The following is a 15538-nucleotide window of genomic DNA, read 5'->3' as shown; positions in this document are numbered from 1 at the left end:
TTGTCAGTGCAAGTCGGTTCGATTTTTAGAGTGTAAAAAAAGTTCACTGTTTACATAAAAGCAATCTCGAATCGGTCCCACTTTTTTGCTTGAAGTTACTATCCCCTGCAGTAGCCAACATATCGAGTATCCCACTGACATTTTCCCTTTGTTTTCACATGAATTGGGTATCCCACTGACAGTTCTGCTTGAGATTTTGCTAACAATCCTAGCACCAATCATAGCACCCGGCTGGTTTTACACCAAGCTTCTGCTGCGACTTATCATTGCGAAATTCGCGCGTAGCGCCTCTACACTGAGAGAAATAATTTGTAAATATAACGATTTTTTTGGTATTTTATACTAATTTATAGTAATTTTCTACCGTACTAATAAACATATATGTCAAGCAGAACCAAGATTCATAAGCTCAATATCGGCTACATTCTCCCGCCGAAAATGCACGTATTGAAATTATATTCTTATTATACCTCCGTATTACCTTATGGTAGCAATAAAAATAGTTAATACGCACTTTTCTCACCAGTTTTAAGATATGACAACATTCAAGTTTACTAATGTTATCGAGTAAAATATACTAATCTCTGGTAGGAATGCGGGTTTGTTGACAATATGTACAAAAATTTTGTACATTCTACTAAGTTTGCATTACCAAATGTATTTGGTAATTTTCGACCGAGGATTTTTCTTAGTTTAGTGTGTTTCCACGCTTAGACAGTTGGAGATGCGATTGTCATCGCCAACATAGATCGGGTTGCGGTTGCTCAATGTGTAAAAGGCCTAATACTTGAAAATTTGCTCGCGCAACGCGAAAATCCAAACTTCCCGCACGTGGTGTTGGCGAATTTGTTAAATGTAACGAAATTATCGGGTATTGTTTATCGATTACCATGAAGTCTAGATAGGAGGGAAACTGGAAACCGGAAGCTGCAGCGTCGACAAATAAAGTGTTGAACAAATAAAGTGTTGAACGCGGAACCACAACCTCTCAATTCGAGACGTCGGGAACAAGTTGGGAGTTCCACACACAACAGTCCATCGAGCCGAGAAACCCATCGTGTTGTCCTTACGTTTGCATTAAAAAAATGCACTTTTTTCGGATGGCGATGAAAAAAAAACTAAGACAAATAATTGAGTTTGATAAATTTCCCATGGAAGATAATTATAGTAAATTACTTTAAAAAAATTCTACGCCCTTGCAAGTGGCCTTTCGGAAGTTAACCGGAACATTCGCCATGGCGGACGAAAACATGCGTTTAGGCATGTTTTTAAGTCCTTTTTTCGTTTTATTCATCAATTCCTTCTCAATTTGTTGGAGTAGATCTTACGCTTCAGGTTTTGTCCAGAAATTCTCGATGGGACGCAGCTGGGGGACGTTGGGCGGGTTCGCCGACTTAGGTACCACATCGATATTCAGCCGCTCTATCTCATCTAACGATCGCTTCGAGTCGTGGGTCGACGCCAGGCAGGCACTTCGTACTATAAATTTCCCCGTTCACGGCTAGTCCGGAGCTAAAAAAGAGCGGTTTTGTCATTCCATTCGCGCTGATTGTCATTCACAGCAGCACATTCTTGGGAAACTTGATGTGTGAAATAAACTTCACATCGCAGCACACTTCCTTCGTGGGGAAAGTAAAATACGAAGTGCCCTGCCAGTCGTTACCATCCAGGGTGAGATAGGTCTTGTCGTCCATCACCATCACCACGTCGCGATTTGCCGGGAAAATCGACTTGACCATCTTATTCAGCAGCTGCCGTTGCGTCATTGTCTGCAGCCCCGAGACCAGTGGACGGGACTTCCGTTTCCTGACATGTATGTCTATGTTCGCCAGGTACTTTTTTACTGTTTGGCCGGTTGTACCGACCTCCCGTCTAAGCTCACGCAGCGATGTAACCACCTTTCCCTCGATTTTCCCCTTCAGCATCCTTTAGAGCTTCTTGTCGCTCAGGGTCGTCGGTCTTCCGGAATCGGGCTTTCTTTCGATGCTCTGATTGTTGTCCAAAACGGCCAAGATGTTGTAGATACCGGAACGGGCATATCCGGCGTCCAAAAATTGCCGCGCGATGTCCGTTTTCGACGCGGCGGGATACCGTTCGTAGTGAACGGAGTAGCTTCACTGTTTTTGCCATCACGGTTAGAGTTCGACTGATAGGCCTGTCAAATTTTTCCTGCTGACTCATGGGTTACTATGATTGATGCTGTATGGGTAGTTTCGTCAGTGTGTGTGAAGGTAAACTCATGAATAATCGGCAATTTTTGTTCATTTTTTTAATGCAAGCGTTACACGAAGGTGAAAACTCAGAATAGTGACGAAAAGTTGTCGTATTCAACTTTTCGTCACTATTCTGTCAAATTATGATCCCGGAAGCTGTATATGGAGCTGCTCACGAAGTACGATTGCGTCGTTATGGACGACAAAACATAGGTTAAATCGGACTTCAAGCAGTTATATAGAGAGATGTTAAACAAACGGAACATGAAGAAGACGCAAAAACGATGGAAAGCGAATGACAGTTCAAAGCAAACTGGCGTTCTGCAGCAAACAAATACGATGAACTCTTAGGGAAAATTGGTACATAGACGAATTTTCGTTGGTAAATATTACCAACGATTAGGCCGAGGGATATTGGATCGGAGTCTTCCCGTTCTTCTTAAATTGCACTAACGTTCCCAGACGAACTTCGCCGTCTCAACGTAGTATTATTTGCTTCATTTTTATTAGTAATTAGTTGAGATTTCTATGCCGATTTTTTTCGACGAAAAACTTCCCTGACCAGAACGGGAATCGAACCCGAACCTCCGGCATGTTAGGTGTGATGCTAATCATCGGATCGGAGTACGCACGAAAATTTGATTGTACGATAACCAACGAAGAGAAACAAACAACCACATTTTCGTAAGAAATTGCAAGCAGTGTCACCGCGGCCTTATACTTATGACAGACATACAGCTGTACTTGCGTTATACTTCGAAAATTGTATGTCTGTCACCACCCACATTCCGTTTTGCCTGCCAAGATCGGGTCGATGAAATGTCAACAATCGACCTCAAATGCTGCCACCTTGCAATCGAGTTATCGACCTTTCATATGCATTCATCGAACAACTTGACGCCACTTTTTCGCCAACATGTGCAAGGCGTCGACCTGCTTGCAGCGCTGCTTCCAGCACTGCATGCTGCTTGTTTGTATTGGTTTGTTATTGAAAATGAAAAGGAAATACATTGATCGATTTTAAACATTTTATTGAAAAAAAAATAATAAAAATCCATGTATAATAAAAATAAGGTATATAATGGAATCGGTGCATCCGGGTTGTCTGGATTGACGATTCAAATCCGACAGAGTACATTGATGAATACCTCCTTGCCCTTGATGACACAGATATGTGGCTGAGGAGGATTCTTCAATGTGCGTGAAGCACGGGATCTCCGATGGGGAAAATTGCTCGAAATACTATCGATGGCCAGGTCCTGCTGCGGTTGCTGTTGATGCTGTTCCCCGGAATAGCACCCTGGACTTAAAGGATACTGCTGCGGGAAAGCTGATGCTGTTGGCTGGTGTGACAGAAGTGGAAATAAGCAATGTGGTGATGAAGGAAATCATCTTTCTCATTCGCCGATTGATTGAGTCGAATGTATTCATAGCTGAAACAAAATAAAATGATTAGTAAGTGAAAAGCAGAAATGAATTCCCTACTCACCAGTTGTATGATCCGGATAAAAATGCGAACATTAAAATTTCATGCGATTACGTTCGCTTACCTCGCCTATTTTCATTCTACTATACAACGGAATCAGTGCATTCGGGTTCCTCCGGGGTGGTAATTCAGCTGAGCAAGTTGATAAATACCTCCTTGTCGTTGAGTTTTCGTGTCTGAAGAGGATTTTTGAATGTGCGCGAAGCACGGAACCTCTAATGGGGAAAGTTCTTCGCAATACCATACCATGGTCAAATTCTGCTGCTGCTGCTGTTGATGCTGTCCCCCGGCATTGCCAACAGGGGTTGGAGGTTACTGATGCAGGACGGATGTTGTTGGCTGCTGTGATAGAAGTGGAAATCCGCACTGTGGTGATGGGAGAAATCATCTTTCTCACTTACCGATTGATGGAAGCAAACGAGTCGAATGTATTCATAGCTGATAAGACAAGATAAAATAATTAATAATTAAAAAGCCGAAATATATTTAATACTCACCAGTTGTATGATCCATTTGTTTTTGTTTGAGATGACAGTTTAGCGGAGTGGAAAAACAGGAAGTGGGTTATATCTATGGTATAACCGCAAGGGTGACGTAGGACTATCGTTGATTTAGAGATCATTTGTATGAAGTTGAATCTGAATTCATTCTGAATGAATGAATATTTGGAGAACTTCGAAAACGAGAGCGTTACGTTGGAGGCACAAGGTTTTATGCATCCAATATTGGATACGGAAATATCCTACTGATGGGGAAGAATAATCTTCAGAAGCCATCCTGTTGATTGCGATTGATTGAAAATTCACAAAACCTAATGTATTTGGTCACAGTGTTACATGGATAGAAAACATTCAAATAAACTCTTTCACATGAATGTATTTTTAAATTCCTAGAGGAACTGGCAGATTATTTTCAGTAACGATTAGATATTTCCACATTTTCCTCGATACTGGAAGCCCACCAGTGGTTAATGCCAACTCGATAACCACCTGTTAATAGCACTTGATTGAAACATATTTGGTCACAGTGTAACATGGATAGAAAACATTCAATTAAACTCTTTCACATGAATATATTTTGAAAATTCCCAGAGGAACTGGCAGATTATTTTCAGTGACGATTAGATATTTCCACATTTTCCTCGATACTGGAAGCCCACCAGTGGTTAATGCCAACTCGATAACCACCTGTTAATAGCACTTGATTGAAATATATTTGGTCACAGTGTTACATGGATAGAAAACATTCAATTAAACTCTTTCACATGAATATATTTTGAAAATTCCTAAAGGAACTGGCAGATTATTTTCCAGCAATGATTAGATCTTTCCGGAACTTTCTCGATGCTGAATGGCATCCTAACGGAAAGAGTTCTGCGCGTGTATGTGTCGATCCTTCGCCGTCCACCTCCTCCAGCACGTTAGGCAACGATGTTGTCTTGTCGATGTCCTCACGAAAAATGAATGTGTCTCACCACCAGAATATCGCTTAAGTATGCTTTTTGTGTGTGATTGAATCGAGAGAAGGTGTGGTTTACGATGGCAATTTGGAAGGCAAACTAGAGGGGAATGAACTCGGAACTTTCGGCGACTGAGAAATAATCGATTGCGGGCGCATACAATATTGGATACGGAAATATCCTACTGATGGGGAAGAATAATCTTCTGAAGCTTTCCTGTTAATTGCGATTGATTGAAAAACCACAAAACCAAATGTATTTGGTCACAGTGTAACATGGATAGAAAACATTCAATTAAACTCTTTCACATGAATATATTTTGAAAATTCCCAAAGGAACTGGCAGATTATTTTCAGTAACGATTAGATATTTCCACATTTTACTCGATACTGGAAGCTCACCAGTGGTTAATGCCAACTCGATAACCACCTGTTAATAGCACTTGATTGAAACATATTTGGTCACAGTGTAACATGGATAGAAAACATTCAATTAAACTCTTTAACATGAATATATTTTGAAAATTCCCAAAGGAACTGGCAGATTATTTTCAGTAACGATTAGATATTTCCACATTTTCCTCGATACTGGAAGCCCACCAGTGGTTAATGCCAACTCGATAACCACCTGTTAATAGCACTTGATTGAAACATATTTGGTCACAGTGTTACATGGATAGAAAACATTCAATTAAACTCTTTCACATGAATATATTTTGAAAATTCCCAAAGGAACTGGCAGATTATTTTCAGTAACGATTAGATATTTCCACATTTTCCTCGATACTGGAAGCCCACCAGTGGTTAATGACAACTCGATAACCACCTGTTAATAGCACTTGATTGAAACATATTTGGTCACAGTGTAACATGGATAGAAAACATTCAATTAAACTCTTTAACATGAATATATTTTGAAAATTCCCAAAGGAACTGGCAGATTATTTTCAGTAACGATTAGATATTTCCACATTTTCCTCGATACTGGAAGCCCACCAGTGGTTAATGCCAACTCGATAACCACCTGTTAATAGCACTGGATTGAAACATATTTGGTCACAGTGTAACATGGATAGAAAACATTCAATTAAACTCTTTCACATGAATATATTTGAAAATTCCCAAAGGAACTGGCAGATTATTTTCAGTAACGATTAGATATTTCCACATTTTCCTCGATACTGGAAGCCCACCAGTGGTTAATGCCAACTCGATAACCACCTGTTAATAGCACTTGATTGAAATATATTTGGTCACAGTGTTACATGGATAGAAAACATTCAATTAAACTCTTTCACATGAATATATTTTGAAAATTCCCAAAGGAACTGGCAGATTATTTTCCAGCAATGATTAGATCTTTCCGGAACTTTCTCGATGCTGAATGGCATCCTAACGGAAAGAGTTCTGCGCGTGTATGTGTCGATCCTTCGCCGTCCACCTCCTCCAGCACGTTAGGCAACGATGTTGTCTTGTCGATGTCCTCACGAAAAATGAATGTGTCTCACCACCAGAATATCGCTTAAGTATGCTTTTTGTGTGTGATTGAATCGAGAGAAGGTGTGGTTTACGATGGCAATTTGGAAGGCAAACTAGAGGGGAATGAACTCGGAACTTTCGGCGACTGAGAAATAATCGATTGCGGGCGCATACAATATTGGATACGGAAATATCCTACTGATGGGGAAGAATAATCTTCTGAAGCTTTCCTGTTAATTGCGATTGATTGAAAAACCACAAAACCAAATGTATTTGGTCACAGTGTTACATGGATAGAAAACATTCAATTGAACTCTTTCACATGAATATAGTTTGAAAATTCCCAAAGGAACTGGCAGATTATTTTCAGTAACGATTAGATATTTCCACATTTTCCTCGATACTGGAAGCCCACCAGTGGTTAATGCCAACTCGATAACCACCTGTTAATAGCACTTGATTGAAACATATTTGGTCACAGTGTAACATGGATAGAAAACATTCAATTAAACTCTTTCACATGAATATATTTTGAAAATTCCCAAAGGAACTGGCAGATTATTTTCAGTAACGATTAGATATTTCCACATTTTCCTCGATACTGGAAGCCCACCAGTGGTTAATGACAACTCGATAACCACCTGTTAATAGCACTTGATTGAAACATATTTGGTCACAGTGTAACATGGATAGAAAACATTTAATTAAACTCTTTCACATGAATATATTTTGAAAATTCCCAGAGGAACTGGCAGATTATTTTCAGTAACGATTAGATATTTCTACATTTTCCTCGATACTGGAAGCTCACCAGTGGTTAATGCCAACTCGATAACCACCTGTTAATAGCCGCGCGTGTATGTGTGTGTAGCGACGTCTTCCCAGGGAACCGTTTGTGGCATCACTCTCCTCCTGATAGATTCCCTTCTGGCCTAGGGTGCACAAACAGGCTCTTGGTGACACCGTTCATCCGCGCTTTCATGATAAATAAAGAGCTTCACCGCAACAGCGACAACATGCTCCAATCGCTGTTCAATTAGAACTGAGTGGATTTCCGAGTGCCGCTCGCTTATATACCGATTGGTGATTTCAATAGCCTGTTTTGAAAGCAATTTTAAGACTATTGAAACAAGTTTTTGGATCAAAAAGTAACAAGTATATAACGCGTAGACATTTTATCTTTCGAATGAAGTGTTTATCATACCATTTCGTTCAGTTGTTTAGGAGCTATTAACGCTCAAAATCTCGGTCTCCGGCGTAACGCTTTCGTTTTCGAAACTTTGATTTTACACCCCGGTATAGAAATGAAAGACGTAGTCCTACGTCAAAAAGAACCACCAGTGATGCCATTTGGTTTGTTTAATTATTCAGTATTTTCGACTGGTGAGTAGGGAATTCATTTCAGTTTTTTACTTACTAATAATTTTATTTTGTTTCAGATGAATGTATTCATAATCCGACTCAATCAATCGGCGAGTGAAAGAGATGATTTCCCTCATCACCACATTGCTTATTTCCACTTCTGTCACACCAGCCAACAGCATCAGCTTTCCCGCAGCAGTATCCTTTAAGTCCAGGGTGCTATTCCGGGGAACAGCATCAACAGCAACAGCAGCAGGACCTGGCCATTGATAGTATTTCGAGCAATTTTCCCCATCGGAGATCCCGTGCTTCACGCACATTGAAGAATCCTCCTCAGCCACATATCTGTGTCATCAAGGGCAAGGAGGTATTCATCAATGTACTCAGTCGGATTTGAATCGTCAATTCAAACAACCCGGATGCATCGATTCCATTATATACCTTATTTTTATTATACATGGTTTTTTATTATTTTTTTCAATAAAATGATTAAAATCGATCAATGTATTTCCTTTTCATTTTCAATAACAAACCAATACAAATAAGCAGCAAGCAGTGCTGGAAGCAGCGCTGCAAGCAGGTCGACGCATTGCACATGTTGGCGAAAAAGTGGCGTCAAGTTGTTCGATGAATGCATATGAAAGGTCGATAACTCGATTGCAAGGTGGCAGCATTTGAGGTCGATTGTTGACATTTCATCGACCCGATCTTGGCAGGCAAAACGGAATGTGGGCATGTACAGCGCTAGAACCATGCAAGCAACTCGGTACAATCGCTGTACCTGTAACCTGTAATCGCTGTAAAAACCTTTTTCATTGAAATATTGGTGAAAATACAATGCAATAAATTCAAACTTCTGATTGTCAGTCTGACATGCGGTACAATGTACAACCAAAGTATGTGTGTCATGCTATCGTGGTACCTGTACAACGCTGTACACGTACAGCGCTAGTACAGATGTATGTCTGTCCATGGTATTAGTCAACTTTTGCAAAGTTACGAGAGTCGCGTAGGATTTTGTTCTTCTGATACGATTTGCAGTTAAATGCTCCTCTAATTTACTCCAAACTATGAAAATTGGGCTAGAAAAAACGGCTGAACGTATCAATATGAAACGTTCACAGATGTTCATTGTTCATAATTGCCTGCAAACATTAGAACTTACTGCAATATTTACAGAATTACAGCGGATTTTTTATAGCACTATAAAAATTCTGTTTTTGGCACTTTTTTCGTCAAAGTAACAAATTATCCTTGTGCAGAATTCATTGGAACAAAACTGTCTTCCGATTTGTGGTGCGATGGTTGTTTATTGAATTATTCATCATCAAAGACGAAGGGGTAATTTTTCATTCAAACTGAAATATCTCTGTTTGGGAAGGTTCTACAGGAACGTTCTTGGAACCAAATGAAAGCTAGTTGATAAGGTTAATTGCTATTGGATAAATAGAATTTGCTATTGAGTTGGTTAGCAACAAATTGTGTTAGCCCAGAATATTCTTGAAAAAACGAAGAAAAATAGATTTTTCATTTCTTCCCTATATTGTTGGTCACTACACCTACACACATCAAAATGAAAATATTTGCGTAAAATATTCTAATACCTGAAAGCTGTAGCTTCAATATGATGTGCATCTCATCGATATGCGTTGATTTTTCAAGAAGTTACAGGGTGTCAAAAATCACTTAAAATTTCCTACTTCGCACTCTGTTCCTCTTTTTTTTTGTCGAGTGTATATTCTGAACATATTATCTTAAGCCAATCTTTATGTATGCATTGTTTTTGATTTATTTAGTAATTATTGAACTATTGTATGCATTTTTAGTCATTTAATGAACTATCTAAAATGCGATATTAGCAACATTCATTGCATATTAACTTGTGGCATGACTGTTGGCGTTAACGTCAGCGCGCCTCTACTGTGATCAGTCTCGACCAGCAATCACACCATCACAATCACTGAGGCACACCTGCCTCGAGTCCGTGGTAAGATTGACAGACGAAGAAACAAAAACAGGAAGTAGAATACAAAAGAAACAAAAGAAAAAATCACAAAGAAAAGATTGTATTGATTAAAAGCGGTATTCAAGGTCCTATCCTATTTCATTAAATTTTCCATAATTATAATATTATAATAATTCCATAAATTAAAATATCCTATTTTGATTAAACATAGAAGGACTAAACGTGAGTTAAATATTTTAGTATACTATGTATTCTAAAGTTAATTGTATTTCAGGAAAATAATAATAAATTACATCACTACCATTGTGTTATTATCATTTCGGAAAGATTCCTATCCGGTGATCTGTTGGCAATTTCCAACAATGACCATTGCAGAGCCCAACATCTCCTGCATCGATTGGGTCTGATCCGCAACTACAAATTAGGAAAAAATACACAATGATTACTACAAACAGCTACGATAGACTACGTAACTCTCACCATTATTCTCTCCCAGGACCATCATGTAAATACTTGTCAGCCACACACATTCAGGAAATATCACGAAGCTGACGAAGCCCAGGTGGCGTTAGATGAGGTCAGCTCTATGCCCCGTTGCAACATTGAGTTGAATCGCAGGGTCAGTGGAAACGGATCCTTTGTCTTGAAAATTCCGAAAACATCAAAATGATCGAACCGCCGATCACAATCTTCGGCAAATCGTTTATGAAGTTGCCTTTGACCAAATCCGACGACAAAGCGGTGGAATTCGGACTCAGCGGGACTCGTTTTTGTGTTTCGAAGTATCCAGATTCCTCATTATTGAAGTAATGTCTTCGCATTCTCCCGCAGCAGACGAGCACGGATCATTGTTTGGCTGTCCAATATGTATCAATATTGATTAAAGAACATAAATTGAATTGATTTTCAAGAACTAACCTGTCCTGAATCTGGTTATTTCGACCTTTTTCTGTGGAGAAATCAAAATCGAAAAGTAGTTCCGCTCAACTCAATTATCAGCTCGGCAATTAATTTCAATGGTATTTTATTAGGTGTACCGGTAAATTTCTTCGGTTTTACAACATATTATTATTCCAGTGAATCAAATTTTCAGACATTCGTTGGAAAGCTACTGTCATTGCGCGTCTTTTTCAGTATATGTCAAAAAGTTGAAGCGTAAACAACATAGTTTTTTGCCACTTCGAATATCGTACGAATATCGTATCGTCGAATTTTGTACCAACGAGAGTGTTTTTGCGGGGAATGTTACTTCATTACTTCAATATGAAGAAAAAAGCTACGGAAAGTTATCGCATTATGGTGGAAGTTTATGGTGACTATGCTCCAACTGAGCGAACGTGTCAGACGTGGTTTGCACGGTTTAAAAGTGGTAATTTTGACTTGGAAGACGAAGAACGTTCCGGACCGCCAAAAAAGTTTAAAGATGAAGAATTGGAGGCTTTAGTAGATCAAAATCCGTCACAAACGCAACGAGAACTTCCAGATATACTTGGAGTAGCTCAGCAAATCATATCCGATCGTTTAAAAGCAATGGGAATGATCCGAAAGATAGGACATTGGGTGCCGTATGAATTGAAGCCACGAGACGTCGAACGCCGTTTTTTCACGAACAACTGTTCTAACGGCATAAAAGCATCGAATCGTTACTGGCGATAAAAAGTGGGTCCATTACAACAATCCTAAACGTCGGGCAACGTATGGATACCCCGGTCATGCATCAACATCGACGACCGCGCGGAATATTCACGGCCAGAGGATTATGCTGTCTATTTGGTGGGACCAGCTGGGCGTGGTGTACTATGAGCTGCTAAAACCGAATGAAACCATTACCAAGGCGCCTAGAAGTATATCCTAAGGTGGGCCAACTTGCTAAAACCACTCTTCAGCCATCTTGGAAGTCTACTGTGTTTTGTTAGTAAACAAAACACAATACGCTAGTGCCGAAGCTCGCTCGTGATCAGTCTGTCTCTTTCACGCTACAGGCAAATAATTTCCCTTCTGCTTTCTTCCGTACTGTTTTCATATACCGCTCCCCTAACCAACTTAGTGACGAAACGGCCTCACCTTAGGATATACTTCTATGCGCCTTGACCATTACGTGGGACCTGAGAGAGAGGAGCCAGCTGAATGACAGATAGTTTGTTTTCTTCTTATTATATTTACGCATTCTCATCAAGAAAATTCCAAACTGACAATTTCAATCAAGCAAGTTGTTGTCATTCATTTATGAGAAAAGTGTTCAAACTTGACGTGAAGTTTTGTTAGTGAGTACATTTGTGCGTTTTATCCCCGATTAGATTTTTGACATAGGACTGCGTCCAACAGGAATATATGGGGGGTAAAAATTTGAACACTGATCATGTAGGAAATAATAAAAGATGTACCAGGTCAGCCCACATCATGGCTTCTAGCGGCATCGGCCCATTCAAACATTTTTTACTTTTGATAATTTCGATATAGTTGTCCTAAAGAATTATTTCGATGATTTCTAAAACAAAATCCGAAATTAGAAGCAAACCGACTTTTATGATTTGTTTGTTGGTGGAGATCTTGTGTGAATTTATGGGTGTTTTGGGCCCATTTGTGACTTTTTCCGATCGTTCATTCAGTTTCCGCGAATTCTTGTATTCTTTCACTGGTTCCAGGTTGATCTATTGCTGCAAGCTCGACGAATCGATTTTTGCAATGTGGGCGATGATTGTCTATCTCCGATGCAATTTAAATATGCAGCGTTCTTCCAGGTTTTTTTACGCGGTTTTTTTTACGCGGATTTTCCAATTAACGCGGTTTTTTTACGAGATACGTATCCCCCGCGTAAAAAAAAACCTGTGTGTATGTGGAATACATAAAATAAGAGAAGGGAGGCGATATGGCGTAGTGGTAACATCCATGCCTCTCACGCTGAAGGTCACGAGTTCAATTCTCACTCCCGACATTCTTCCAAAAATGGAAGTAAAAGTGACGAACCAGCCAAATGAGTTGAAAATCACTATAATACAGACAAAAAAAAAATAAATAAGAGCTAATCTTCCAATGGAAATAGCCAACATTGATTTCTCTCAGGTGCATTTTGAGGGAATTTTGTTTGTGTCCGATGGAAATAATACTAGGTTGACTAAAAAGGATGCTGTGTCTGCATTTTTAATAGGCATTCGGATGAAGATGAGAATTATACTACCAGTCTCTCGTCATCTTTGCCATGATATTCCTGCCCATCACTAATGGACCATTCATATGCAATATTTAAATTTGACATGCAGGTTTAATCAAGGCAATAGTATCACTGAAGATCCAATCGAATTGACCGATAGTGAAAGTGAACCAATAGTCTTGTCCAAAAAACTAAAAGGGTCAAGATTCTTTCTCCCCTTTATGTGTGATATAATTTGTATACCACTTCCCATATACAACATATCTGTCGCTTCCAATCAGTCTGCGTAAATGTTGCGCTCACTCTGCCCTCCCACACCCGTTTGTGACATTGATGAGTGAACATTTTTTGTGCGAGTGTCGAGCAGGAATGAATTGTCTTTCTCAAGATTCATTGTACTCCTAATAAGTGCTCGAAAGATGTAATCTTACGTTGATCGCACTTGATCGAAGAAATTACAAAAAGAATATATTTGACCGCAGTATTTTGCTTTCGGGCAGCCACACCAGCAGTAGCAGCAGCTTTCTTCTTGCTGGTCGCCTTCTTCACAGCAGCAAGTTTGTTTTTGTTTTTTGCAGCAGTAACTGTTCCAAAATGATCTAACCGCTGTACGATTATAATTGAGTGGAGCTGGCATCTACTTATATACAGATTTTTGTGATTTCAATAGCTAGCTTTCAAAACAATTTTTGAGCTGTTGAAACAAGTTTTTGGATCAATAAGTAACACACATATAACGCGTAGACATTTTATCTTTTGAATGAAGCGGTTATAATACCATTTTTTTTTCATCCGGCGAAGAGGGTTTATTGCTCAAAATCCTGTTTCTCCAATGTAACACTCTTGTTCTCGAAGCTTTGAACTTACACCCCAGTATAGAAATGAAAGATGTAGTCCGACGTCAACATTATTTTCACATAAAACGTCTTGCAAAAAAATGTCATGTTGAAATTTTCTACATATTTCAATACTTCCCCTTGGTTCACCGAGACTGGTTCGCGCTGACATAAGTGTGATCACAACAAACGCGAGCTGGCTCCTCTCTCTCAGCGTGGGACCTCTACCGACGACAATTGATGCGTTTGAGCCAGTGCACACTGAAGGAAAAACAGCCACAATACGAGCAAAGACACGACAGTGCTCGGCCGCATGTCGCGAAACTGGTCAAAACATTAGAGATGGGCAAAACAGCTCACTTTGATGAACGGTTCAGTCACTAACCGTTCCTCTAAGTGAATCAGTTCTTTTGAACCGTTCTTTCGCTCTTTCGTTCAGTTATATTAAGAACAACATAGAATGTTAGCTGAAACCCAACATCAATAGACAGCTATTAATTGATATCGTTGAATTCATATTTTTGAAATTTAGCGGGGAAAGATGAGCTGCTTCTTCTTTAAAAGTCGGAAACTGTATGTGAAAACATGGTTATCGGCCGACATTTGATGCGCACAAAATATGTGCAATTTTTCATATTTTCTGTTTGGACAACACATAGGTTCCATGTAAGAACATTTTTCATAATGTTCATTCAGAGAAAAAAATCAGCAGCGATCTTCACTCACAATCAATCGTACAAACAATTACGATAACTCGTACACGCAATAGGCCATGCAATGGATTGAAAGCAACGAAAAACCTTTTTGCTCAATTTGCCCTCACTAGAAGATTTCATGTTTACCTAATTCATGCATCGCCTCAGCTTCCCCCAGATTTTTTATTCTGATGATCAGGAAGAATATGAATGTTTCGCGGAATTGAAAAAATACATGAAATTGAAAATATATAGCTTCGGTTTTAAAACTACGGAAATCTAATTCAATGTTTAACCCAAAATTGAGTATACATCAACAAAATAAACCCTGCGTTATATACATTTTGCTCGTAAATAACAATATCGTTTATTTTTCTTACAATCATAATCGTTCTATTTATTCCGTCCAGCGCAAATCAGTTCAGCTGCACTCGTTCGTTCACAAACAATTTGCCCGCAAATACTTCGTTCTCAATCAGTTCTTTCCCATACAGTTCATTCGCAAACGGTTCACTCTCGATCAGTTCACTCACAAACATTTCTTTCGGAATCAGTTCGTTCACAAACCGTTCGCTCGCAATCAGTTCATGGGGAGAACTACCGTTCTTTGAAAAAGAACGACCGTTCGTTCACTCTTTTCGGCAAACTAGTTCTTTCGTACCGTTCGTGAACGGTTTGCCCATCTCTACAAAACATACTTGGAAACGCTGAAATGGGAGGTCCTATCCCTTCCGCCGTATTCTCCAGACATTGCTCCGTCCGATTACTACCATTTCGATCGATGCAACATGGCCTTGGTTGATGAAGTCAAGAATTGGATCGATTCGTGGTTAGCCGACAAACCGGCCGATTATTTCCCATATTGAATTGCCAGAGAGATGGGAAAAAGTTG

The 15538-nt window shown here is 39.4% G+C and overlaps 1 long non-coding RNA gene and 1 pseudogene across 1 annotated transcript; both read right to left on the bottom strand.

Moving 5' to 3' along the window:
• Positions 1–3227: 3227 nt before the first annotated feature.
• Positions 3228–4235, bottom strand: LOC129769924 (uncharacterized). The gene is made up of 3 exons (XR_008741998.1): positions 4197–4235; positions 3703–4137; positions 3228–3646 (listed from the first exon to the last, which is right to left on the bottom strand). It is a non-coding gene; the product is annotated as an uncharacterized LOC129769924 (long non-coding RNA).
• Positions 4236–10295: 6060 nt separating this feature from the next.
• Positions 10296–15185, bottom strand: LOC129766612 (ER membrane protein complex subunit 3-like; annotated as a pseudogene).
• Between the last annotated feature and the right edge of the window lie 353 nt (positions 15186–15538).

Source organism: Toxorhynchites rutilus, chromosome 2 (genome assembly GCF_029784135.1).
Source record: "Toxorhynchites rutilus septentrionalis strain SRP chromosome 2, ASM2978413v1, whole genome shotgun sequence".
NCBI classification, from domain to species: domain Eukaryota; kingdom Metazoa; phylum Arthropoda; class Insecta; order Diptera; family Culicidae; genus Toxorhynchites; species Toxorhynchites rutilus.
The sequence above is the reverse complement of the archived record's forward strand: the minus strand, read 5'-3'. Positions and strand labels throughout refer to the sequence as shown.